Here is a 27,370-nt window from a genome sequence, read left to right as displayed (position 1 = left end):
AAATATTTTCTTATCTATACTGCCCAACATAGTAGCCACTGGTCACAGGTGGCTATTTGTTTTTCTCATTAAACTTTGTTTTAATGGGTCTCAAAATTCTGTGACAGATTTTTGGTCAAGTTGTTTTCATTAAAAAGTACTGATCTTAAAACCTAATAACTTAAAAACTCTCTCTCTCTCTCTCTCTCTCTCTCTCTCTCTTTCTCTCTCTGTCACACACACACACACACACGCACACACACACACAATTGTCCACAAAACATTCTCCTTTTCTTCTGAAGGTTTCACGATGCATTGTAATCATTAACCAGTCTTTTACTATTACACTTAAATGGCCAATTGAGACAAACCGTTCTGAGACCGTTCTTCCACCATTGATTAAGACTGGAGTGGCAGGTATAGGGGTAATACTCAATTAGCCTTCTGAACTTTCTGGGCAGATTTGGTGATTTTGCCAGCTCCAGCTACTTCTTGTCCACTGCTTTGATGACACCCACAGCAACTGTTTGTCTCATGTCACAAATACCAAAATGGCCCAGAGGAGGAGAGTCAGAGAAGCTCTCAACAAACATGAACTTGCCAGGAAACACATAAACGATGGCAGCATCACTACATTTCACAAACTTTGGGCCGTTTTCCAGATTATTCCCAGAATGACAATCAATCTTCTTCAGCTCAGCAAATCTGCAAGCAATGTGATCTGTGTGACAATCCAATCCAGGTGCATATCTGGCACTGATTTGGCCTGAATGGTCCAGGATAATCAACTGAGCCATGAAGCCAGCTGCTTCCATTGCTGGATCATTTCTGCTGTCACGAGTCACAGTCCCATGATAAACATTTTTGACAGACACATTCTTGACATTGAGGCCCACATTGTCCCGAGGAAGAGCTTCATTCAAAGCTTCATGGTGCATTTCAACAAACCTTACTTCAGTTGTAACATTGACTGGAGCAAAGGTGACCATCATGCCAGGTTTGAGAATACCAGTCTCCACTCAGCCCCGAAGGACAGGACCAATAGCACCAATTTTGCATACATCCTGGAGGGGCAGACACAAAGGCTTGTCAGTTGGATGAGTTGGAGGCGGGATACAATCCAGAGCTCCAAGCAAGTGTCGTTCCACTGGCATTGCCATCTTTATGGTGAATTTCCATCCCTTGAACCAAGGTGTATTAGCACTTGGCTCTAGCATGTTGAGAGTTGTAGACAATTTTCTTAATGTACGTGGTGATTTCCTTAACAATGTCTTCAGATCTCTTCTGGCTATCGGGTGGCTCAGTGGAATCTATTTTAACACCAGCAATTAGTTGTTTCACACCCAGTGTTTAAACCAGAAGGGCATGCTCACAGAGCTGCCAATTCTTGGAGACACCTGCTTCAAATTCCCCAACACCAGCAGCATCAATCAGGATGGCACAGTCATGTTTTCGATAAAGTCTCTGTGTCCTGGGGCATCCAAGATGGTCACATAATGCTTGCTGGTCTTGAATTTCCACAGGGAGATATCAGTGGTGATCCCAAGCTCATGTTCAGTTTTCAGTTTATTCAAGACCCAAGCATACTTGAAGAAGCCCTTTCCCATCTCAGCAGCCTCCTCAAATTTTTCAGTGGTTCTTTTGTCGATCCCACCGCATTTACAGATTAGATGGCCTGAAGCAGTAGACTTTCACGAATCTATGTGTCCAGTGACAGCGATGTTGATATGAGTCTTTTCCTTTCCCACTTTGGCTTGGATTTAATGGTGGTTTAGTACTGTGTGTTCAGAATACCTAACATGAAATCTATCATCTTAACATATTTTAAGGTGAGTATTATTGGATTGTTAAGTATAGGCACTATGCTGTACAGAATATCTCTAGAATGTGTTCATCTTACATAACTAAAACTTTACACCCTTTGATCAATAATTCCCTATTTCTCCCTCCCCCTGGCCTCTAGCAACAACCATTCTATTCTCTCCTTCTATGAGTTTGATTATTTTAGATTCCTCCTATAAGTGGAATGATGTAGTATATGTTTTTCTGTGACTGGCTTATTTCACTTAGTACAATGTTCCTTAGACTCCATCATGTTGTACCAAACGTAGGACTTCTTTTTTAAGGGTGAATAATATTCTGTTGTACATACATATCACATTTTCTTTATCCATTTATCTGTCAAGGGACATTTGGAGTACTTCTATATCTTGGATATAGTAAATACTGTTACAATGTATATAGGGGTACAGATATTAATTAGGGATCCTAATTTCAATTATTTTTGGATATATACCCAGAAGTGGGATTGTTGGATCCTATGGTAGTTCTATTTTTAATTTGTTGAGGAAATTTCATGGTGTTTTCCATAATGGCTGCACCATTCTACTATTCCATCAACAGTGCAAGGGATTCGTTTTCTCCACATGTTCATCAACACTTATTTTGTGACTTTTTGATAGCAACCATCCTATCAAGTGTGAGGTGGTATTTCATTTTGGTTTTGATCTGCATTTCCCTGATGATTAGCAATTTTGAACATCTTTTCATGTGCCTCTTGGCCATTTGAATGTCTTCTTTGGAGTAATGTCTATCCAATGCCTTTCCCATTTTTAAATCAAATTATTCTTTTGTGTTTTTGTTTGTTTGTTTGTGTCTTTGTTTTGTTTGTTTGATTTTTGCTATTGTGTTGTAGGAATTCCTTATATATTTTGGCTTTAACCCCTAATCAGATAGGTGGTTTGCAAATAATTTCTGTCATTCCATAGGTTATCTTTTCACTCTGTTGACTATTTCCTTTGCTGTGCAGAAGCTTTTTAGTTTGATGCAGTCCCACTTGTCTATTTTTGGTTGCATGTGCTTTTGGTGTCACATCCAAGAAATCATTGCCAAGACCAAAGTGAAGTAGTTTTCCATTATATTTTTTTTTGAAAAGTTTTATAGTTTTAGGTCTTCTGTTGAAGTCTTTAATTCATCATAAGTTGATTTTTGTGTGTGGTAGAAGATAGGCATCCAATTTCATTATTTTGCATGTGAATATCCAGTTTTCCCAACACAGCTATAACTTAATAAAATCAAATTCTGATTTTTCAAATTTGGCAATGAAGAAAGAAAATTCACATGGGGTACATGTTTAGACTTTTAGCTCCAGTTCTTTTTTTGTGATAAACTATTTCTGACTCACAATTACCACATATTTTATCTTCTGATTCATTAGCACTGTGTTAACCATGGCTATATGAAAAATCCATGGTTTTTCGCTTCAGTGACCTCTCATGATTTAAGGTTGTCTAACATCAAAGCAGTCTTGGGGGGCGTGTTTTCTTCTTTATTGCACTTTGCCAAAATTGAATATAGGATTGTCCTTTGGGAAAGTCTGAGGAAGACTGAGACATTTAAATAAGACTTTACAAGTCTTGGGTTATCAAAAACAAAGCAAAGCAAACAATCAAAAGAAATATGCTGCTACAAAAAGAAACATGATTAGATAATCTCTTTTATAAAACAAGGCAGCTAAGATAAGAATAAGAAAAAACAAAAACAAATTGAGAATGCCTCGGTTTGTATCTCAACCCTGTAACTTATCAGACATGAGACCTTTAGCAATTTCTTAACCTCTCTATGCCTCAGTTTCCCCATATGTAAACTAGGATAACAATGGTGTCTACCACATAATGTTGAGGATTAAATTGAACACATGCAATATACTTAGAAGAGCACCCAGCAAGTGGTGTTTAATAAGAATTAAGTATTCTAATCATTATCAATGTTATCAACATGATCAGAATATGGTCTCTATAGAGATGTTTCTCTGCCTACTGACAGAAATTGTCTGCTTTACCTCTGAATTTCACTCAAGCACAACAGAATCTTTCAAAGTACAGAGCATAGATAATAAGTTTTACCCTGTCTTTATGTTATTTCCCAAACTCCAGAATTTTTCTCTGTTAATCCCTAAAATGGACATTGGTATAATAACAGCCTTTTTTTTTTTTAAATTAAATTTATTGGGGTGACAGCCTTTTAAGGGTGATCTTTCCCCTACTTTCTAAGGTGTGACTTCAATCAGACAATCATATCAGAGTATTCAAATAACCTATGGAAATTGTAAACATAAAATCAGTCTCAAACTATTTCTTAAAAGGGCTGCGAATTTTATAAAGCACCTACATAGTATTCATTACTCATTTGACCTGATTTTCAAAACAGTCTATAATATAAAGTTTCAGCATATACATTCATTAACGAAAAAACTAAATATCAAAGAAGCCAAGAGTTAGGTATGGCGTCGTTGTCATGATTAGGAAACAGGGAATTCCATTGTTAAACCCAGGTCTTAAAAGTCCAAATCCAGAGATATTTCTCTTTTCTTTCTTTCTAAACATTAAGCTTTTTTATAATGAGGTTTATGTGGTCAGGGTTATTTTGTGGATAAAACAGAAATGAGAGGTGAAGATGCTATAATTTACTTCTTTTTCAAGGCTGCAAGTTCATTCAAAAAACATGAAATTGTACAATTTGCTATTTGAGCTATCTTGCTATATCTCAGAAATCCAAATAAACTCCATAAACTTTATAGAAAGAAAAAAAAATCAAGGAGCTCACTGTTCTATTAAGAATGCGCAGTTTTAACTTCAGCCTACTTTAAATAAAAATGGTAAAATATACTATTAAATTACATTTTATTTTGTACTCTAATGTCTTATTTCTGTTACATATCTACTACCTAAAAACATACCTTATTACAATTGAAATTTAGATGCTTATGTACCTACTTCCATATCAACTATTATTTTCTCTTTGGGAATAATTTTCATTGTTGTACTTTCATATACATATTTTCTCACAGTTTCTTCTTCAATCTCAAATTCTTTAATTGGGGATTTTACTTAAAAGAAAATTATAAAAGACACAAAGAGATTTGATGTCCAAGCAAAGCACCTAACTGAAAAATATTCAAGTGAATTCTATTTTTGTTATCTTACAATAAAACTTCAAAGGAGATGATGGAAGATTTTCCGGCATATAACTGTATTAAAAAATCTTTTTAAATGATGAAAAGCCATGTAGATGAATAGGTCTTTATACTTGCATGTGTGGTTGCCAACTAGACTCCTTCTAGCTTTTCATTTATTTTATCTCTGGCTTTTTTGGTGGGTTTTCTCAATAACTTTAGTACAACACTTAAATATACTACATAAAAAGCTTTATTGAATGAAGGACTATGATTTTGTGATGCCTTTCCTGACCCACAATACAAGACCTGGCTCTTAATGCATCAAGATATCTGGTTATCATGACTCTAATTACCATAATTTTTACACCTATTAATTTTGTCTGTAGAATTAATTTCCATAACTTATGACTTGAAACAAAAACATCAGCCTTGTTCCATATTTTCCAAGAGCAGAATTATTATAAACCTCATAAATGCCAAATGTTATTATCATTTTTTAATCTTTTTTGCTCTGAATCCTCCAAACTGGTTCCCTCTTATTAAAATTCAAACAGCTGTAAAATGGCCAAGCGATTTGAAGATGAAAGTAAATGTGAAGTGACTTTCATCCATGCTGAACAAATAGAATATTATAAACATACTTTCCAGTTGAAGTTACATAAAGCAAATTAAGAAATACCTAGGGCTATAATTTACTACAAAAATGTTTTTAAAATTTCTGACAGTTTCATTTAACTAACTAATTAAATTTGCTTGTAGGCATTTTAGAGATGGAGTCTAATAACTGTACTGTCATTTGGGAAGAAAATGAAAATTACATTTTTTGTGAGAAATATGTTTGTAATGGTCTGGGTCTCCAACTAAACATTTGACAAATATCTGTAAGTATTTATGCCTAGTTGTATTAGATAATAATGCCGATTCTATTAAAAGGTAATTAAAAGACAATCCCACATGTAATAGCTTGGAACTATAAATGTGTATTTTTTAAAGGACCTGCAAAAAGGAGAAGTTCAAATAGAGTATTTTTATCATATGAACAATATGTATTTATTGTGTATTTTGTTTACTCATTTCATAGATATTAACATGTGAAGATGATCCATTTTATAATTCTCGATCTTTGACTGCGTGCTGCTTCTTCCTATGAATGACAGACAAATCCCATCCCCAGGAGTCTGTGTTTCCTAGATGCCAACCAGAATTGTTGTGGAGGTCTTAGAATTCAGTTTACTAGTACATATACTTCTACATTGAGAGGGCTAATAGCTTTTTTGATTTCCCTCTAAAGAAACCCAAAATACAAACTCTTTTTTGAGGCATGTTTTAAGCCTACAAGGAAAAACATTCAAATAGAGTTTTGCAAATAGTGTCTTTAGGTAAATCTTAGAATGAAATACCCTACAATCTTCTATAATTATACCCCTGGATTGTGAATAATGGTCAAAACACTGATTTTCTCTTTTTATTCTCTTTAGAAACAATCTAAGATCTTGGCACGTAAAATATAAAGCACCTGACAACATTTCATAATTACCTCCTTTCATTATATGTAATTGTGTTATTCATTTCATGAAAATGACATTTAAGAGAAAAATGGGAAACCTACAATTATATAATTATTTTGCCAAATACCAAAGCGCATATGCTCTGTAAAATTCAGACTAGCTCAGGGTTTAAAATTTCACTGAATGTATGTGCAAAATTATCCATTTTATTTTAGTTCTTCTCTTACCTTCCATTAACCTGTGAACTCTCTAAAGTCATAAAGTGGTACTTTCATTGGGCAGTATCCTTCAGCCCATAGTTTAGTACCTGACACACAGCAATCACTTGATATGCATTTACTGGTTTGACTAGACCAAAATGATTAAAACGGCACTAAATTAACAGGGTGTGGCATTCAGGAAGGGGAAAGTTTAAAAAATCAATCATTTGTGGGCTTTATTATTCTTGCTGCTCTAATAATTTCACATTTTCTCCCTGATTTTAAAAAAAAAGGAAAAATCAATGTCAAATTTGTAGAAAAATGAGAAAATATTTCCATTATAGTAAAGTTTACACTACTGTTGTTGTTAATTAGAGAAAACTGGGACAATTCCTGTACTTCTGATTGCTCTTGCTTGCATAGAAAATTTAAATTGACACTACAGCCCCTCCTACCCTCCCACTTCATTTTTAATAAGCAACTTGGAATCAAATCATAACCTTGGCCTACAACTTCAGTCTACACTCTAAGCCATACTTTATGTAGACATTTTACATGGTCCATTTTTGCCATGTTTCCAGTGTTGAAGTCAACCAGCCAAAGACTACTAGAAACATAACTGTATCACACAGAGTTAGGTTTTCGTAGCTTTCTATAGTAAATGAGAGTATATACCAAAGGAACCGTGGGAGTCTCAGTGCAAGGGAATTTGAGAAGGTATCTTATAGGATTTGTGCTTGTTCTGAGTGATTTAAGGCAAGTTTAAAGAAGTGGTGTCAATTTTGAATTGGGTGGCATTGGGAAGTGAAGATAGTTTGGTCATTGGGTATTTTGGTATTTTTTTTTTTATCCAGGAGACCTGAACATTAAAGTAGGATTATAGCTTTCAAGGGTAGGGAAACAATAAGCCAGAAGACGGGATGACTAGTTGTTATTTTTATTATATATTTTGGTTGCCTAGTGTACATGTCTCTTATCTTATTCTGATGGAGAAACTGACCTAAAATCATTCCCCACTATGTGAAACTGACCTAAAATGGTGGCCCCAGTGGAGAGAGAGTTCCCCAGCCTAAGCCCCAGCCCACTTCTGCATAACCCCCTCCAAGCCACACCGGAGCCAATCACCAGACGACACCTACCCGTTCCCCGACTCAAGGAAGTCCCCAACCCATAAAAACCTGATCAAAACCTTACTAGGGACTCAGTCTTTGGGAAGAATCCCGTTGAGCCTGCCGGCATAATAAAGCTGACCTTCCTAACTCTCTGAGTGCCATTTGGGTTCTTTCCGGTCCTGGTATCCATAACAATTCCACCATGGTTGCAGAGTGACCTTTTATGAATTTTGTTTATAGTCTGCAAATGTTTGTGTGTGTGTGTGTGTGTGTGTGTGTTTGGTTGAAAACACAGAAGCATAAGTGAGCGTTTCTAGTTGGCAGTATCTAATGTCATTTTTCCTTTTCTTATCGAACTTTATCATAATAATTTGTAACTATTATTTTTTTAATGTGGATTAATACTAGATAGGTGACGAGGAGGTTGTCCTTTAGTGACTGCTTTATCTAACACAAACCCAGTCGTTATTAAGGCAAGTCAGATCTCCCTTTAAAAAGAGTTGTTCAAGAAAACCCATATAGATGAAAAAATTGATCTGGGTTCCATATTCCTATGCCATAAGCAAAAGCAGAATGTTTTATAACAGAAATATAAGGTGCAAATTGAAAATCTACTATTCTTCTTGGAAATCTCTGTTACAAGTAGGATTTCATAAAGTCTCATCAGACTACAGTTCAATCTAGCCTTGAGAGGTACTTGCTTGATATGATACTATATAATTCTTGGTGCAAAAAAACACTTTATCTGATGTAAAAACAGGCTGAGGTACTTGTTTTTATTTCCAGAACTCAAAATACAGAAAATTAACTGGTACAGATCAGGAGAAAAGTAAGTGAGCTCATATCAAATCAGACTCATTGAGAACGAGAGCTTGGGTTCAGCAGTCGATGCTAAATAAGGGTAAACCAATGCCTGATTTAAATACCCAGGTTAGTAAAAGTGAACCATGTATTTTTGACCAAAAGATCGCCTGAATCACACCTGTTGGCTCTTAAGAAGCTTGCCTATGAAAGAAGTAGAGAAAAGCAATGTGATGGAAAATATGTGTGGGTCCAATATTATTGGAAGAGACTCACCAGAAATGACATTGTCCCATGGATATCAATGACTCTAGCTCAAGACAGACAGACAGACAGACAGACAGACACACACACACACACACACACACACACACACACACACACACTGGTTTAAATCACAGGAATAATAAAATTTTCCAACAGAAATAGAGGGCTTCTAAAATATCTAGTAGCAAATTAACTATTTAGGACATTTTTTCTATTTTAGAGAGTGGCGTTCACTTGGCATTTTGCTGTATATTTATCATTATACTGTAAACAACTAGAATGCTAACAGTCTTTGATCCCTCTGATTAAGGTTTCTATTTTATCAGAAATTAAGTTCAAAAATGAGTTACGGAAATTTAGATTTAAGTTAATCCCAGATGACCAGTACTGTAGAACAATAAATGGAATACAAAGACCCAGATGAAGCAGACTTATTTAATTGTGAAGGCATCATGCAAGGAGAAGTTTCCTTCCTTAGAGAAAAATCTTTATATGAGTCAGTTTTCCTTCTGAAGAGGATTATGGGTCTACTAATTAAAATAATGTAGAATAAAGGAAATTCTAGCATAAATATTACTTCAACTACAAAACGTTAATAATCCTAAAATACATTTTTTTCTAAAAAAGTTATTTTCATTCAGTATTTTCAAGGGCTTCTGGTTGTGCATTTCCACAGTCTTAAAGATTGACAATTGTGGCAATTTCCTCAGACTGGTTCTGCCTGTCTCAGATGCCCTCAACAGAGTATCCCTCAAACATTCACTCACCAAAGCAGCAAATAAAAGGGAAAATGTTGGCCACATTCATAGAGCTGAAAACGAGAGACAGAAATAAGATTCACATAATAAAATAAAAATAAAGAAGAAGGAGGGTTTGCTTAGCAGCAGGAGGCTCTTCCTGCAATATCTGGTCTATGAATATACATTTAAGATTTCAGGAGGAACTGGGCCTAACAATCCTAATGTGGGTACATAAATCTAGACTTCTTTTGGTCATGAGTTATAGAAACTCACTCTAAGAATGGAAAAAGGAAAGTAATATATTGCTCATGTGATTAGAATGACTGGAGAAAGACCTTTAAGTACAGCTGGGTTTATGGGCCCAAATCATATTCAACTTCAGTTTGTCTCTGTATCTTCTTTTCTGCTTTTCTCTGTTCTGGCTTTAACCTCAGCTGAGTTCACTACTTACAGAGATCCACGTAGTCACCCAGGAGTCTCTTGCTTCCAACTGAGCTATGTAGCAGATTAGTAGATGTTCTTGGTGTCCTGTCCCTATCCTTTTGGCACTCTTAGTTCCCACATGTGTCAGTGGGTGCTCATCCTGGGCAGCTGCAGTCTCTCTGCCTGGGAGCTGTCTACGGCTGGTGGAGCAAGGGCAAGCTGGAGTGTGGGGAGTGAATGTCCCCTGGGGTAGCCCTCAGCTTTGAGGTATGTTCTACACCATCACCCAGAAGTTCCCAACAAGACTGAGCTCCAGTTCCCCAAAGCAGCAATCTGCTCAGAAGCACACCCTCAACTGATTCCTTTTCCTTCCCTCATCTCTTCCCTCTTCTTCTATAAGTGTTTCTTTGGATCATCTTTCAAATAAACTACTTTCCCTCAAATTTTTGCCTCAGGGTGTGCTCTTATGGGGATCCAACCTAACACAAGCAACCTCAAAAATAAAACCAAAAAACAAAAAACAGACTTTTCCTTTAGATACTAGAGAAAGATGCTAAGTCTGGGCTACTCTGAGGGCCAGGTCTTAGTCACATACCTTCCGTGTTGCTAAGGAAAAAACCAGTATGTATCTATTTCTTACATACATGAATGTGTCTATTATCTAAGGAGTAATACTTGTACATGTGAGGCAGGCAAAATGTGATACCTCCACAAGAGTTTGGAACATCTCATAAGTGAAATATAACTGTATGAGGCAGAGGATAAGGGACGTCTACTTCTGGCTTTATAGGGACAGCAACCAAATTATTAAACTAGTCACATCCTCCACAATTGTTTAGACTAACAAGCTGAGTCTGAACAATCCAGTCTTAACTGTAACCTATTTTTAGGCTATTAATTTGATTCATGTATCCTTATATTTAATTAGGTCCCTTTTCAAACATGAATTTAAAAAAAAAAAAAACACAACACATGGAATATAAATTTATAGACTATGGGACAAAACATTTTCTATTATTATTGGTTTTAAACAAGGTATCTGTGAGACTGATGAAATTCAGAAACAATGGAGAGGATACCAGTAGTTTGGAAGTACAGATTCTGGTAGATTTGTGGACAATATACATTGAATTAAAGAAATTTTAAGTCAATTTGGACGGAAAGCACTAGAAGGATTCTATGTGTATTGTGACATCCAATGGAAATGTAGAAACACACTAGGGTTTTTTGATTTTTTTCTTTTGCAGCCTGAGTCAAACCTATATTTTTGAGGCTTATTTCTATTGAAAAGCCACTAAGTCCTGGCTGAGACCCATCCACGGGGTTCTTTCTGGAGTCAGACACAAAAATAGAAGCATGTAACTACATTGCAGGTTTTAGTTGCTGACTGGAGGGGATAGAGAGTAAGATAACTTTTCTAAGACATGTATGCATCAGAAATAAGCTACACAATGTAGAAATTAAACCTGGAGCAGAAAATGGCCATAGTGAATAATAAGTACTATGATCCAAGCAGAAAATTCATCCTTAATAATATCAATACATTTGCTAGTTAATAAAGCAAGGAGATGCCACCACTCATTGAATATAGCTGGGAGAACCTAAGTAAATTTAAGTTCACCTCTGAAAGCTTGGAAATAATTCCGTTAATGAATTCATGGGAAGATATAGGTAATGAAATTCATACTCAGCATTAAAATAAAGAATTGACTCTCCTGACACTAATTACACTAACTGGAAATAATTCCTTTAGCTCACCAAGGGTAGACACATGAGGAAAAAGTTCTGTATCAAAAAATGAGTCACGTGCTTCACATGTACACTGTCATGGCTTCTTAGGTACAATCTACTGAACAGAGCGCAGATTCAGCAGAGCTGAAGAGATCGTTACTCCACCTTCATAATACAGAACAAACAACATAAACAAAAACCCCTAGTTTTCAGAGGAAAAGTATAATCTATTTGGATAGCACAGAGAGCCCAGCAGCCCTCTGACTGAATATTATGAGAAGTGCATGATGATATTATAATAATAAAAGAAAATGGAAATTATGCAAAAGTTAATACATTAGATCTACTTTTCCTACTTTAATTTCTCTTGGTTCATAGGTAACATTTTCATAAGTATACCCTTGCTGTTTCAATTTCCAAGATATTTCAGATTTTAATGTCATTAAGGTGTGAGAGACTGTTGAGAGACTGTTTATGTTCAGTTTGACAGCTTTTGACAGTGAAGACACCAAAAGCTGGAAATATTTTATATTTTAAGAAGGATTAACAACACTTTATTTATGGAATTAAAGCAAAACAAAAAATTTAAAAACCTGAGAGATAAACAATTATTCTCCCATAGACCTGGAGGAAGAGGATCAGATATGATCCCAGGACAGATGTGATCAAAAAGTCGTTTTGAGGAATTTCAAGTTCTTTTCGTGACTTGCAAAGTGTTCTCTAGGTTGTTTGTGGGGGCGGGGGGAGAATGACAAAGAATGTTAGCTGTATAGAGAAGCACACTCATCTTCACCTCCCTGAAAGGGCAGAGAAAAACTGCCATAATGTTCTGTGAGTATGAATCAAAGAGCTTTGGAAAAAAAATACCCAAGGTCACACCTAGTAATGTCACCTAGCTGATCCTCATCTATAAAACCAGAGTTAAATAAGGAGGTTTTCAATGTTCCTTTTAACCCTAATGTTCTCTGAGTAACCTTCCATGAACAGAATTCTAATCTTTTATAGACTACAGGGAATTTAAAATAAAATGAACATACTTCATGAAGCTATTCAGTCAACTGAATCATTTATTGTAAGCCATTTTGGGAAAATGTGTTTGATGTTCTATGCCTTCTGAAGAAATTAACAGTACCTTAGCTCTGCCTTGGGGTGGTTTTAAAGGGGAGTGGATGTGGGTGTGATCAAACACGACAACACTATGTTGCCTCCTCTCCAATAACGCTGAACTTCAGAAATAGCTAGAAAGAGGAAGGGTTTTCCTGATGCTTATCTAGCAGTAAAGAAAACTGAGACTCAGAATGCCAGGATTTTGTTTGACTTTTGGCATTGATTTGAAATGTAGCCTAAAATAATTTAATAATCTCTCTGTGTGAGTGACTTTTTTTTGTTTTTACATGCAATATTTTATAGCAAGGCAGAGGCACGGAAGCAACAATGCTGTTTGTAATTATCATTATGCTGCTTGCTCAGGAACTCCATTTGACTCAAAAACCTCAACATTCCAGCAGTAAAAACAAATATACTTTCTCTTTGGAAATGCATTTCTTGTACTCTTAGGTAAGGCAAGATTGTCTGTTGGACATTTCAGAAGGTGAAATTTCATGTGATTTCTCCAGATTTATTAAGCTGAGGAGGCTATTTAAAGTTCTGTTTTTCTAATTTTCTTTATTTCTGACATTCAAACTTCATTTCAATTTTAATGTCATTAAATCTTACTAAACAGAACAAAGCATACCTTTATCTGCAGGTTTCAGACAAGAGTTATAAAAGGGGGAAAGAAAAATGATCAATAAAAGATTGTATATCATGTTTAAATATCAACTCCTAACACAGTGTCAGTTAATAAATATAAAATGGTGCTAAGGTTATTTCTCCTTCAGAATTAAATCATGCAACCACATTTTTTTTTTTTTTTGCCTCACAGAACATTTTGAAAACAAATCTTATTTTAAATTTTATTTTTTTATCTAGAACATTTGATTGATCTTTAATTTTATGGCTGTGCATGTGAAATCAACTGGCAATAATAATAAGAGCAGCTTCTTATTTACAGACACCATTTTCATAGAGGGCTTCCTATTATTATTTGCCCGTCCCTTACATTAACTGATTCAATCTTCACAAAACACTTGAGTCAATACTATTGCTATTTCATTTTAAATTTTAGAAAACTATATCACAGAATGTTGAAGAGTAAGGTATTCTAATCTTACAGCTACTGATGGCACAATTGGGGTTTGAATTTGAGAGTCCAGCTCCACTTTTCTTAATTCTATGAACAGTCTCTACCCTACAGGAGTGTACTGATGCTGTGGGACTCTATTACTGTATATAAATAGTGATTTTATCACCATCGTCATCTACGATGATACATTCACGTAAAGTGTCAAACAGCTCTGAATTGAAATACAATACTTGGATGAGAGCTGGAAGATACAATTTTAGTTCTGGCACTTCGCTTAACTTACTGTTTGATCTAGAACAAGTTACTTAACTTCCTTGGGCTACAAATTTTCATGGGATGCATGCATAAATAAATAAATACTGTAGAAATATGGGATTGATAAACTTTTACCGTGTGATTAAATGCAGACTCTATTAAGCACTTAATTTGTCTAAAAATAATCAATGTGACCTTATCCAATTTAGTAGGAAAGTAAATTTTGTTGCTATAAAAATATAGAATAAAATGTACAATTCATTGACTTGACTATTTCATTGACTTGATTTGGATTTTTGCTAAGGACGAGGCTGTTTCTTAAGATCAAACAAAACAAAATGAAACATCAAGATATACACCACAAGAGGACATGTGTGAGCAGTAATGAAAAAAGCAATAAGTCACCTGTTTACACTTTTTGAGTCGAATATTTCTTAACTAAAAAAAAACACAAAAAACAAACCAAAAAAAACATTTAAAGGAATAATGGAAAATGTTACAACAATGATATAATAACCTCATAATATTATAGCTTAATCAAGACAAGGAAAGAGGCTTTTGTTTTTTTCTGACTCACTAAAGTTAGAATCACCTGGAATACAAATGTTGATTGAATCGATAGGCTTGGATGCATAACATGCTTCAATCTCAAAGTGGTAGAAGTGGCCATAGAAGAGGGTGAAAATTGCTAGGGGCTCTGAGATTTTGGTCCATCACTGTTGGGAGAATAAGGACCAACCCACAAGTAGCAACACAACATAGGAACTACAGATGTTAGATGCATTATAAATATCAGGTTTTAAGGGGTTTTTTTGTACTACTTTTAGTATTTGTAAATAAGAGAAAATGGGAGTATGTAGGTGAACTGGATGACTACAGGAAACATGCTTTCTGTAGTAGAATTTTGGAAGAGACAGGGGCAGATGTTCTACATTTGTGTAACGGCATCCCTGCGATCACTATCCCTGCGATCCGTCCTTCTACCATCTTCATACTCTGCCATCTCTTCTGTGATCAATTAAAGCAACATTACCTCATATGTCAGGAAAGGAAAGAAGCTACTGGAGTCTTCGGGTGTGAAGGGGGCGTTAGTCTTTAGTTTAGACACATTTTATAAATAAAGTTTATCAAAGCATCCATGTTTTCCAGAGACACCATAAAACCTATAGGACAAAGTTCTGGGATACACAGTATTCAAAAAAGGGGCCTGAGTATCACCTTCTTTGAAAAACAGTGGGCAAATGACACATTTAGGAACAAGTCTTGCCTTCTTAGAAATACTACATATTTCAAAAAATGTTTATAGGCTTTATGGACTAGGAAACAACCAAGTTAAACAGATAACAGTATCCCAATTTTTCAGAAGGGGAAACTAAGGCTCAAATAAACTGCAGATTGTACAGCATTGTACAATCCTAAGGAGAGCTAAGATTTTACGAAAGTATTTTGTTTTGAAATGTAAATCCATTCTTATGCCACTATACTAGTAAAAATTAATGGGTCCTATAAAACTCCATGATGATATAAAAAATATCTTGAGGAGTAGGCGCAGTAAATTTTTTTCCCCAAGTAGAAGACTTCAATTTGTGTAAAGGAACAGCAATACCAGCAGGTATGAAATTGGATCAGCTTAAGTTTGTGTTTGTATGTCAGTGGTTTGTTTGTTTTGTTTTGTTTTCCAATTTGATTGGAAAATAATTGTCATCACTGTATAACTTTAAGTTATCTGGCATGATGGTTTGATTTACACATACTGTGAAATGATTACCACAATAAATTCAGCTAACATCCAGCAAATCATTTTAATCTGTAATTCATTAAGAAAAAAATAGCTGCAGATGTGATAATGAAACAATTTTATAGAATGTATACAGTTTTTTCCTTTAAAATATATTGTAGGTGTCAGATGGGCACTTGTCTTATTAGGGAGACCACTTCAGGGACGGTGTAGATACCTGACCCTGACCACTGCACTATACACCTGAGACTGAAGCTGAATAACAATGAATGTCAACTATAATTTAATATGTATATATGAGTCAATGGAATTGTAATAGCTATATACGATGTCAGAGGGCCAATAGATTGGGGGAAGGGTTATCACTCTATGAGGGATGAAATGTCTACTACATTGTTTTGTACACCCAAAACTGGTTAAATAAATAAATAAATGCAAATAAAAATATCTGGTTCTCAAATTTAATCTGAGATAGACGTCTTAGAGACAGAATATCTGAATCTATCGCCAAAGTGTTAATTTCTCGGTCAGACGCGTTGTGATCCACTACCACTGTGTTGTTGGCTTTATGACTGTACATTACAACTATAGTATTGCTTTGGTCGAAGTAGAAAGATTCTGTTGCAAGGAAAACTTTTCAGACTTGTTAAAAGAATAGTTCATTTTAATTGACGGTATCTTTATTTCTTCGTTGCTGTAGGCCGTATGTTACAGCAAAAATAATTTTTATGTGAGACAATAAGACCTGGAATTGAACTTCTATTCATCCATCTACCATCTGTACGATAATAATCGAGCTACTGTAATGGACCTCTCTGAGGGTCAATCAACAATCTCAGTCTTCCTTCATCCCTATCTATTGCCGGCTTCCTCTGAGCTCTGCCTGCCTGCCACAAGCTCTTATTTGCTTTGCTTGATCCATCTCCAGTTTTCTCCTCTGGACCTGTGGGTGTACATAATCTTGAGTTATGGCCATTCCCAGCCAGACTGATGCCAATTAAGCCTCCAGTGACAATGCTGTGGGATTAGAAATTCTGGACCCTGATCATCAGTCTGGGTACCTTGGCCATTATGTATTCTGTCAAGATTTTCTGCCAAACTTGAATACTGTAGCTCTTCTAGGTCCCTATTCTGACTCCTCCTCTTCTCTTTTCTCTCTCAGTGAACATGCAGTATAGACAAACTCATGCTTCAACAGGGTTCTTAGCTGTCAGTCTTAGCATTATCTATGCTGCTCTATTTCGTCATGAATTGGCAATGACTCAAAACACATACTTAAAAAACCCTTTCATATTTTGATAAGATCTTATGCAGATTCAATCCTTTCCCTTTAAAACTTTCATATTTGTGTTTAAGGAAAACAAATATTCAACAAAATACAGATTTCACAAATATATAAATGCACATGTTTATTATATACACTATTAATATCTCTCTCACAAATGTTCTTGCACCTGTTCTGAATATTCTGTTTGTCTTTCTAGGTATATTTACCATAGTTCTCCACCTTGTGCCTTGCCCCAAGAGGCTAAATTCTACATATTTCATCATTAGGCTAAGTGCCTCTCTGACTTTTAGTGTCTTGGCCAATGGAAAGTTTCACTGACAGGACATCAGCGTGGGAGAGTAGAGAGAGATTGAGGGATTTGTTTCCTAGTTCTCAGCAGGCAGAAGGTAGTCAGAGGCTACCTTTAGGTGGGAAGTCCTTTTCTTACACAACAGTTGTCACTAGGTCATGAAAACCACTGTATCTGCTTTCCCTTCCTGGCCATGGCTAGTCCCTTCTTGGCTTCCTTAATCCTGCATACACTTTTGTAAATAGAACCATCATTAAATTCTACTTACTCTTTTTATATGTGCCACCTGGGTTTCATAGGACCCTGACTGATACAGTTTCCATGCACCAAGTTTAACTGAGCAATGTCTACTGCAAGTGATTGGCCCCCTTTTTAGAAATAATTGGTCCCTGAACAGAAAGGGAAGAAGAAACTGATAGAAATAGTTTACAGTCGTTCAGTCAAGATTTAAAAATGCAATTTAAGATAGCATATCCTATAGATACATACAAATATATAAAGTAGTCAAATTTAGTAGGACACTTATGTTTTAATGATGTTTAAGACAATTCTATAAAAGAATATTTGAGGTAAAAAAAGGAATGAAAAAAAAAGGAATGAGTAATATTTTTCCTTTCTTATTCAGTGTCTTTCATACTCTGATTTTTAAATATCTTTTTCAAGTCTTAGAAATTCCCTGCTCAAACTCAGGTCTGTAATTATGATCTTGGGAGTCTAATAATTTTATGTTTTCCCTTTCCCTGTAGCCCCCCTTGCAAGCTGCATCAATAAATCATCACTTACACATCTTTTTTCTTATATAACTGATGAATAGCACTCATAACTTCTGAATAATCAGGTGAACAATCATGTTAGACTTTCAAAGAAGATATTGTGGACTTTACTTGAATAATCCATAAAAGAGGATTTTTTTCTGAATACTTCAATCACTAATTAGAGAACTTTTTCCTACCATCGAACTCAAAATTTCAGCTTTAGAGACATTTCTATTCTCGCTTTATCAAACACCTTATGATCAATCAATAACATTTGCTTTAGTAATTATGTATTATCAAACTTTTCCAATTTTCTTGAAAGGTATTCTGACAGGTATTCTGACAGATACCTTTCATTTCTTGAAAGGTATTTCGAAATGATAATCTTGCAAGATACTGTTGGTTGACTGTGGCAGCCGAGGCTGTTGGCTTTTCTCCAAGACTAGTTTTCCCTTCTTTCTGAGCAAATCTCTAGCTCAGTCCCCAGGCTCTTGTCATCATTTATGGTCATATGACCAGATTCAAGCTTACTCTGAGGGTAAATGATGGTTTTTTCTAAACCTGGCCTAGGAAAACCTCAAACCATGCAATCCTCATGCTCTTTCCTTTTCTGGCTGAATTACACGGAGATATTAAATAATGTGACCATGGAAGTTACGTGTGAAAGACAGTACAGAGATCATCAGCATGGGTTGATGAATAACTGCATGGAGCAGAGTCCCTTTCTGTTTGGCTGGAATTGTCTTTTATTGTAACAAACAAGAAATATACTTCTGTTTTGTCTGAATCAATACATATTTTGGGTCTACTTGTTACAAAGGTTAACCTACACTAACACAAACACTATAACTCAATTACTTCTTTCTCATTGATGGTTTACAATGGTTTTATCATTTGTGTTAGTGAATATCCTTAACCCTGTATTTTCCCCTAAATACTACATATTTCCTTCCTTTTACATGAAGGTTATCAAAAAATAAGTCTGTTTTATACACATTTAGTAACTACTTAATGAGAGTCGTATAAGATACATGCATTCTGCTAGGTTTTTGGGATAAGCAAAAACAGATGTATTCCTTGTCTCACAGATCTTGCTGACTTGTAAAGGAGACAGACATTAATCAAAGAATGGAAGAAAATAAATAAATGTTTACAAATGGAGGTAACTATTAAAAACAAGAGTACTATGAAATATCTGCTTTGGTATGGATGCCGGACAATTCTTTGATAAAATGAATGAGTGAAATCAGTAAAAGGAATAGGATTAAACCAAGTTTTTGAAAAAGGGTGGAGACCGCATGTCAAGCAGGAGAAATACCATGTGCAAAATTCCTATGGATGGAGCACACCAATGCAAGGACTTTATAGGAGGCCACTGTGCCTGCAGCACAGCCAGCTGTGGGATATGAGATAAGGCCAGATAAATTGATGGGAACCACGGGATGCAAAACTCCATTGGGCATATTCTCTTTTCCCATTCCCTTTGTAAGGCATTGCAACCTGACTTCCACATATTCAGAAAATTGGCTTTGTCAATGTCACCTATCATTTATCACCACTGTTTTCCACTATTATTGAACATTCCCTCTTTAGAGTTACTTCCTCTTCCACTGGAAACTTTAGTGTCTCACACTCTTCATTCATTTCTTACATTATGGCAAATTGCATTTTCCAAACATTGTCACAGCAGTAATTCCAATCATGTTCTTCCAGAGCCTTGCCACTACCCCGTCAACAACTGAAATCTATTTCTTCTTTCCTTGAAATGACGTAAGCTGTTTGGCTGCCTCAACAAGCAGAATGTAGCAAAAATGATGCTACTTCATATTCAAGGCTAGTTCTTAAAATGCAATGCAACTTCCAGCTGGCTCTCTCTTGAGACCATCACCCTGGCACCCAGACAGTATGTTTTGAGGAAGCCACGGCCACATGGAGAGGTCACATTTAGGTGTTCCAGCCAAAAGTACAAGCTAAAGTCTCAGCCAGCAGCCATCATCAACCTCCAGATATGACAGGGAGCAAGATTACAAATGATTCCAGCCTCCAGATTTCAAGTTGCTCTGGCTGATGAGTGAAGCAAAGATAAGCTATCTATCCCTGCCAAGCCCTGTCCAAATTGAACATTTATGAGCAAAATAAATGTTATCATTGTTTTATTTCTCTAAATTTTGGAGTAGTTTGTTACATGGTAATAGGCAACAGAACAAATATTCTAATTATTTCTCAATTTTCTTTAAGATACCAGTGTAGAAAATTGTTTTCTTTATTTTTTCCAATTAGCCTGTCTTGAATCATCCCTATCACTTTCTAGCTATGTAAACGAGTACAAGGTACTGTACCTCATTTTAGTCACCTGTCAAATTGGGAAAATAATGATAAATATCTCATGAGATTATTATAAAGATTGCATGGCATAATTCATATAAAGCATTTATTATAGTAGCTGGCACATAATAAGTGCTAAACAAATGTTTTATTTTTAACTCTGAAACTTTGGGGTTTCCTAGCATTATATCCATGATTCTATTAACTTCTTATTTGGTGTGTTCTACCCAGAATCTTATTCCCATTGCATCAACTATCACTTTGTCCAAGTGACATATTATTTCCTTTGATTTAAGTAGGTTTTTAGAGTATAGTTAAAACCAAATTCATATTATAGTTTTTCATAATTGCCTTATATGCTGCAATATCTATTTTCTTCCTTTTTCAACATATCTGATGATGTTGATTAAAAAAAAAAAAGAATCAGGCTGTGCTGAGCATTTTAAATAAAAGTATGAGTCATCTTATAGTTAGATGATTTCCTGGTAAAATGAGAAACAAAGAAAACCTGAAGCTGAGGAGGAATGAGATAGCAATTTGAGGAAAATTTAATTTTTGATAAAATTTGTTCACAAAAAGAAAATATCCTTTTCCAAACGAGGTAACATTTGGACAGGTATAAAAGCAAAAATATAATTACCACTATTAAGAATGGTTAAATGGTCACTTAAATTGTGTTTGTTTTTAAACTCTCAGTGGTTGCGATATTTGCTTCTTGTTTTATTTTCTAACCTACTCAACATGTTTTTCTGAAAATAAGTGCATATTTCTTATTTTGAATTAAAAGCATGAATTAGAAAATGCATAACTAAGTCTTTAAATCAGTGCTCTCATAAAGAGTAATCCATGCCAGTGACCTAGCAGAGTTGGCATGTTGAAAGTGATTTCTTTTTTATTTAATCTTATTTTATTTTTGTATTTTAAGAAGGGTGCAGCTCACAGTGGCTCATGTGGGGATCAAACCTGCAACCTTGGTGTTATCAGCACCAAGCTCTAACCAACGGAGCTAATCGGCCACCTGAAAGTCATTCTTAATAGCACCGTGAATCCTCCAGAAGATTCATTCAATAAGAACGATGTCTGTGAAATTTCCCATACTTCACCTTGTCAGATATAGTCATGTGCATCCCTGTCTGGTTCAAGTCTAATAATGGCTAACGTTATGGGGCACTCCCTATGTGCTGGGCACTATTTAGCTGATTTAATTGCATTCACTTTCAAAATAACATAATGGTACTATTTTCATCTCAATATTTTAGATGGATAAACAGGCACAAAATGATTAAACATTATTTAAACCTACCTAGATACTTGGTACCTATCTAAGCAGGTACTTGTTGAGGGACGGGTTTGAATGACCTTCAAAGCCCTGCTTGTAAGACATTGTGCCACTTAATGGGCCAGGGGCTCTGCGGTATGAAGTCCAAACTCTGGCCCCAGTCTTGTTGCCTACCTATCTCTTCCCTCTTTTTCTCTCTGTACCATCTATGCTCCAACTAATCAAGAAAAGTAAACATTTCCCAACAGCACTCTGCATTTTTTACCCCATTGCTTTTTTTGAAAAACTTACAATGTAGTATCATTTTCTTCCTTTTAGTTTGTCAAAATTCTAACAATTGTTGTCAACTCAGTTAAGTGGTGTCTTCTCCATAGAGATATACTTGAGCTAGCCCTATTTATGAGGCAAAAAAGAGTCCTTTTTTTCAATTGATGGAAAATATATTTTTAAATAATTGTTTTATTTCTCAATTAGAGTTAACATACAATATTATATTATTTTCAGGTGTACAACAGAACAATTACATATTTATATAATTTATGAAGTGATCATCCCAATAAATCTATTACCCATATGACACCATACGTAGTTATTACAATATCACTGACTACATTCCTTGTGCGTACCCTACATTCCCGTGACTGTTTAGTAACATCAATTTGTACTTCTTAATTCCTTCCTTCCTTTTTCATCCATTCCCTCCAAACCCTCTCCCATCTGGCAACCATCAAAATGTTCTCTGTATATATGAGTCTGTTTCTGTATTGTTTGTTTATTTTGTTCTTTAGATTCCATATATAAGTGAAATCATATGGCATTTGTCTTTCTCTGACTGACTCCACTCAGCACAATACCCTCTAGGTTCATCCATGTTGTTGCAGATGGCAACATTTCATTCTGTCATATGGCTGGTAATATTACACTGTATATATGTACCACCTCTTCTTTATTCATCCATCCACTGAATAGCCTATTGTGTTCCTTGATGATGTCACACTAATCATGCTTTAAAATGTGAATGATTCAAACCTGTACAGCACCATTAAGAGTTGTAGGCACTTCTTTCTCTTTCCTCGGGAAATATCCTTCTTACCTCTCAGATATTCATTCAATAGGTTATATCCTAAGCTTCCTGACTGTAGGAACTGTTGTATCATCTTTTTTGTTGTTATTGTTTCCCCAAAATGACTTGCATAAAGCCTTGAATAAAATCAGTATTCAAAAACTGCTGGTTTCAATTAAATTGGGTTCATCACCACATGGCTCTCTACAACACAGCAAACATGCTAAGCAATTATGAAGAATCACTGTTCATAGAAACCTGATGAAGAACTTTTTATATTAATATGTTTTGATATTCTAGTTATCTAGTATCCATGTAAAATACATAAAGCAGCTGACGTCAAAATTATTTTGTGATAAAATGTGAACGACAAAAATGTTTCCAATTATCCAAATATATTATCAAAGATGACTCGAAGACCAAGTTGAGGTAATAAAAAAGCTGAAGGTTACAGTGCTATTTAATTAATCTAAAGTAATTTTGACATTCAGACAAGATAATTCAATCAGAAAAAAACAAGATTACATGTTTTGTGCCTTGATATTATTCAGTTATTTTTCTCCATTCTTCATAATTAACTACATGCAACCAGATACATTTTTTTCAAAATAAATATGTCACAGCATATCTTCTAAAAATAACATAATAAATGATCATCTCTCTGATAGCACATTTGCATTTGGTGTGCTCTACACAGCTGACTAATTCATCTCTGTGGCAGATGTGTCAAGACAATAATGACATTTTCCTCACTTGGTATTTGAATTCTCCTAACAACATTTAATTTTATAGAAGTACAGACTTGTCCTTAATTTTCTTAGCGGTCATCAGTCTTGTATTTCTTTTTTTTTTTTTTTTTCTTTTTTGGTGTGTGAGGAATTTAATCAGACTATCCTTTTCAATTTGTCTAATATGTTCAATTCTTTCTCTCTTTCTCTCTCTCTCACTTTCTCACTTGCTCACTCAAGAATTGATGGACTTTTACAATTAAAATGTCCATCCATAACTCAATTAAATAAAAAAATATTTAGTTGGTCTGATTTATTATGCAGTGGCCTAGAACGTAACTGATTCAACAGGTACCAAAAATACCTCCTGCTGTACTGACACAGAGCCACTATGGTATCACTTGCAGAAACCAACTGCTTTAGCATCAAGAGAAACATCCCCAAGGGCAAAAAATATATTGTGGCTCAACCCTCTATCCTAGAACGAGTGGGAGTGTTTGATTACATGCACGTTCAGGGAGTTGCATAAACCAGGTGGAATGACCAGGGAGTGCTTAAGTTTAAGCACCACTGCAAGAGGGATACTGACTACATGAATTTACCCTGCTGTGCAGAGCCACACATTTCAATCACTTTGAGTTATTAGCTAATCAATTTGAATGTAGTTTTTTTAATAGCACTTAATCAGACACTTACGGGAAATATTGTTATGCAAAATAGTTCACCAAAGAATAGTTCTACAATTTATTTTTCTTTTCTGTGGCATATGTTGGAGATCTGGCCTCTTTCGGTAGGCTTCTATACACAGAAAGGTCAAGATTTAATATGCTTGGCTTTAAAATGTGAAAGGAAGCCCACGAGAACATAATTGCAGAGCTTCCAAAAGAGGGCCAGTGCATACATTCTATGTAGAAGAAGACGCCCAGCTCCCAAACCTTTTCCTAACCCCCTTTTTTTTTTCTTTTTAAGCTTCTTCCCACTTTGAGCCTCATCTAAGCCATCCACTGTGGCTCTTAATCTGTTGTTTGTCATCACTTTGTCCTGACCTGGATAACTATAAGTGATTATGATTATTCTCCCAAAGCAGCCCTTGCTATTCTCAGGGGTTTATAATCCTTTGGAGTGCTTTTGTATTTTGACTGCAGATACAGTTGCTGGTGTATAGGCATCAAAACACCTTTTAAAATTTTTGTTTTAAAGAGTGATGAGGCTTATAATGTATATGTTTAATAGTACAATGTTTTGATTTATTTTCTGGGAAGATGGTTGGGCAATTTCAACAGTTGATGGAAATATGTCATTTCTGCCTGGGAGTTAAAACATTGACTAAAGCTTGTCTCACCAACCAAGGCAAAAGTTTGTTCTGCTGTGGTTTGGATGTGCAATACCTATGTTGTGCACGTGTGTGTATACATATACACATACACACACACACACATACACGCTCAAACACATAGAAGTTAACAATCCATAAATTAACTAGATTTTTTTTCTTTACATATTGCCAACAAAATGATTTTAATATATCCTTGGACTGTACTGGTGAATCGATTTAGTCCAAACATTAAAATAAATAGTACTTTGTAAACGTACTATAAGTAAGGTTTAGAAGCATATGAGAGTTCTTGATTTACTTAGGCACTGCTCTCACTCAATATAAATATGGCCTGTGGCTGTGTACACTGCATACATCATTTATACTATTCAATAACATCTGATGCATATTAATCAGGCTAAAATAAGAGAGAGGAGGCTAAAGAAATTCAATATAAACATGTAGCAGAGTGAACTTTTTGACCTCTCTTTATTGAACAGAGTTAAATCTATTACTTAGAATTGGGCAACAACAACACAGGAAGGATTTGCTACAGGGTTATCAGCTTTCATAACAATCAGTGACAATGATCAGACCATGCTGTGAATTTGAGAGCTGAGTTTAAATTAAAATGAAATGCCCTAGATTAGGCATTAGATAAAGTTGCCCATCATATTATTAATTTTAATTAGATTCTCTGCTGCCTTGTATTCTTTGATCTGAGCTAAGTAATTAAGCCCATTTTACTTTCTAATTGGATTATGGGGCATATCTCGCTAAATTCGAACATAAGAGAATGTATTGGTCCTAAACATACTGCTTTGATGTGGGTATCCTGCCTATAGAATTGTGCTTTGTATATAAGAATACATTTTAAAATGTATTTGACTATCGCAATAGTGTTGGTCGTTCCAGGGAGATTGTAAAACATGATTTCTTACACTTACGTCATGTGTTGTGTCCTGCTGATTCCTTATTTTTTAAAGCAGAGGCTTTTGGAATCTGGAAGAAAGAAATTTTCTAGTGCAAAAAATTTGAATGATTCCAGCATGTGAAAAAGGGAGTTAGGGGTCCAGAAGACAAAATGTAGCCCATTTAAAGAGAGAGATGTCAAGATAACGCTAGACTCTGATGGATTATGATGATGAGCCAGACATATGATTTGATGGTGCAGCTTTATCTTAAACCAATTGTCAGACTGTCGAAACTTCAAATTTTATGTTGAAGATGACTTTTGAGGTTGAAAATAGGTATCATAGGTAAATTTGATTGAGCACTTACAATATTCCAGGCACAGTGATAAACATTGTACATAAATCATCTCGTTTAAATTTAACATTGCCTGTTGGAGTCGATATTTTACTTAAATCCACTTTACAGAAAACTGTGCAGAAAACTGAAGAATAGAGGCTGACTGTGACTTGACCCTGCTGCTACGTGTCAGATGTGAGGCTCGAACCTGTGTCTGGATGACTCCAAAGCTGATGTGTGTTTTAACCAATATCCCTCTCTGCAGCAATTCTAATTTAATCACACATTTTAGGAATTTGTCTTGAACTCCATTTTCCCAGGTTTAAAATGGAACCTGAAGTGACCGGAAACTCTTAGCGGTGCTATATAGTTTTGAACCATTCAAAATTTTAAAACGTGATTAGTGTGACATCATCAGGAAACACAATAGGCTAGTCAATATTTTTTTCTATTTTTGAAAAGCCACAGCTACATATAGGAATTATCTGGTGCTTGAATAACAATAACATTTATTTGACACATTGATAGCTTCTGCACTGGTCTCTTGCTTCCCTGTTACTCTCTTATGGTTTATTTCCATCCCAAGAGCCAGAATGATCCAAATAAAACATAAGTCAAGTCATACTAGTATTTTGTCTAAAATCTAAATGGTTTCCCACTTCACACAAAATATCACTCAAAGTTTTCTTTGTAGTTGCAATATTCTCCATTAGTTGACTGCACAGCCTGTGTGATTCCATGTCATATCACTTACCTGCTTCCCACACTGATTCAGTCAGACACACCTCTGGCATTCCCTCAAATACCAGCAAACATTCTTGGCCCAAGGCTCTTGTATTTACTATTCTTTCTTCCCCGTACATACCCTGTTTCCCCAAAAATAAGACCTAGCTGGACAATCAGCTCTAATGCGTCTTTTGGAGCAAAAATTAATATAAGACTCGGTCTTATTTTACTATAAGAATGGGTATATAATGTAATATAATGCCGAGTCTTATATTAATTTTTGCTCCAAAAGACACATTAGAGCTGCTGGTCCGGCTAGGTCTTATTTTCGGGGAAACACGCTATGCATGTCTTCCTATTCCTCTTAATTCAAATCTCAGCTCAAATATGGTCTCTGAGATGCATTCCCTGACCATCCTATACCAAATAATACGAAATTGCACACTATTCACTAT

At 35.4% G+C, this 27,370-nt stretch overlaps 1 pseudogene; it reads right to left on the bottom strand.

Moving 5' to 3' along the window:
* Positions 1-411: 411 nt before the first annotated feature.
* On the bottom strand, positions 412-27,052 carry LOC109437548 (elongation factor 1-alpha 1; annotated as a pseudogene).
* Between the last annotated feature and the right edge of the window lie 318 nt (positions 27,053-27,370).

The sequence above is a fragment of the Rhinolophus sinicus genome, linkage group LG04, assembly GCF_036562045.2.
Source record: "Rhinolophus sinicus isolate RSC01 linkage group LG04, ASM3656204v1, whole genome shotgun sequence".
NCBI lineage: Eukaryota > Metazoa > Chordata > Mammalia > Chiroptera > Rhinolophidae > Rhinolophus > Rhinolophus sinicus.
This window is presented reverse-complemented; position numbering and strand designations above follow the sequence as displayed.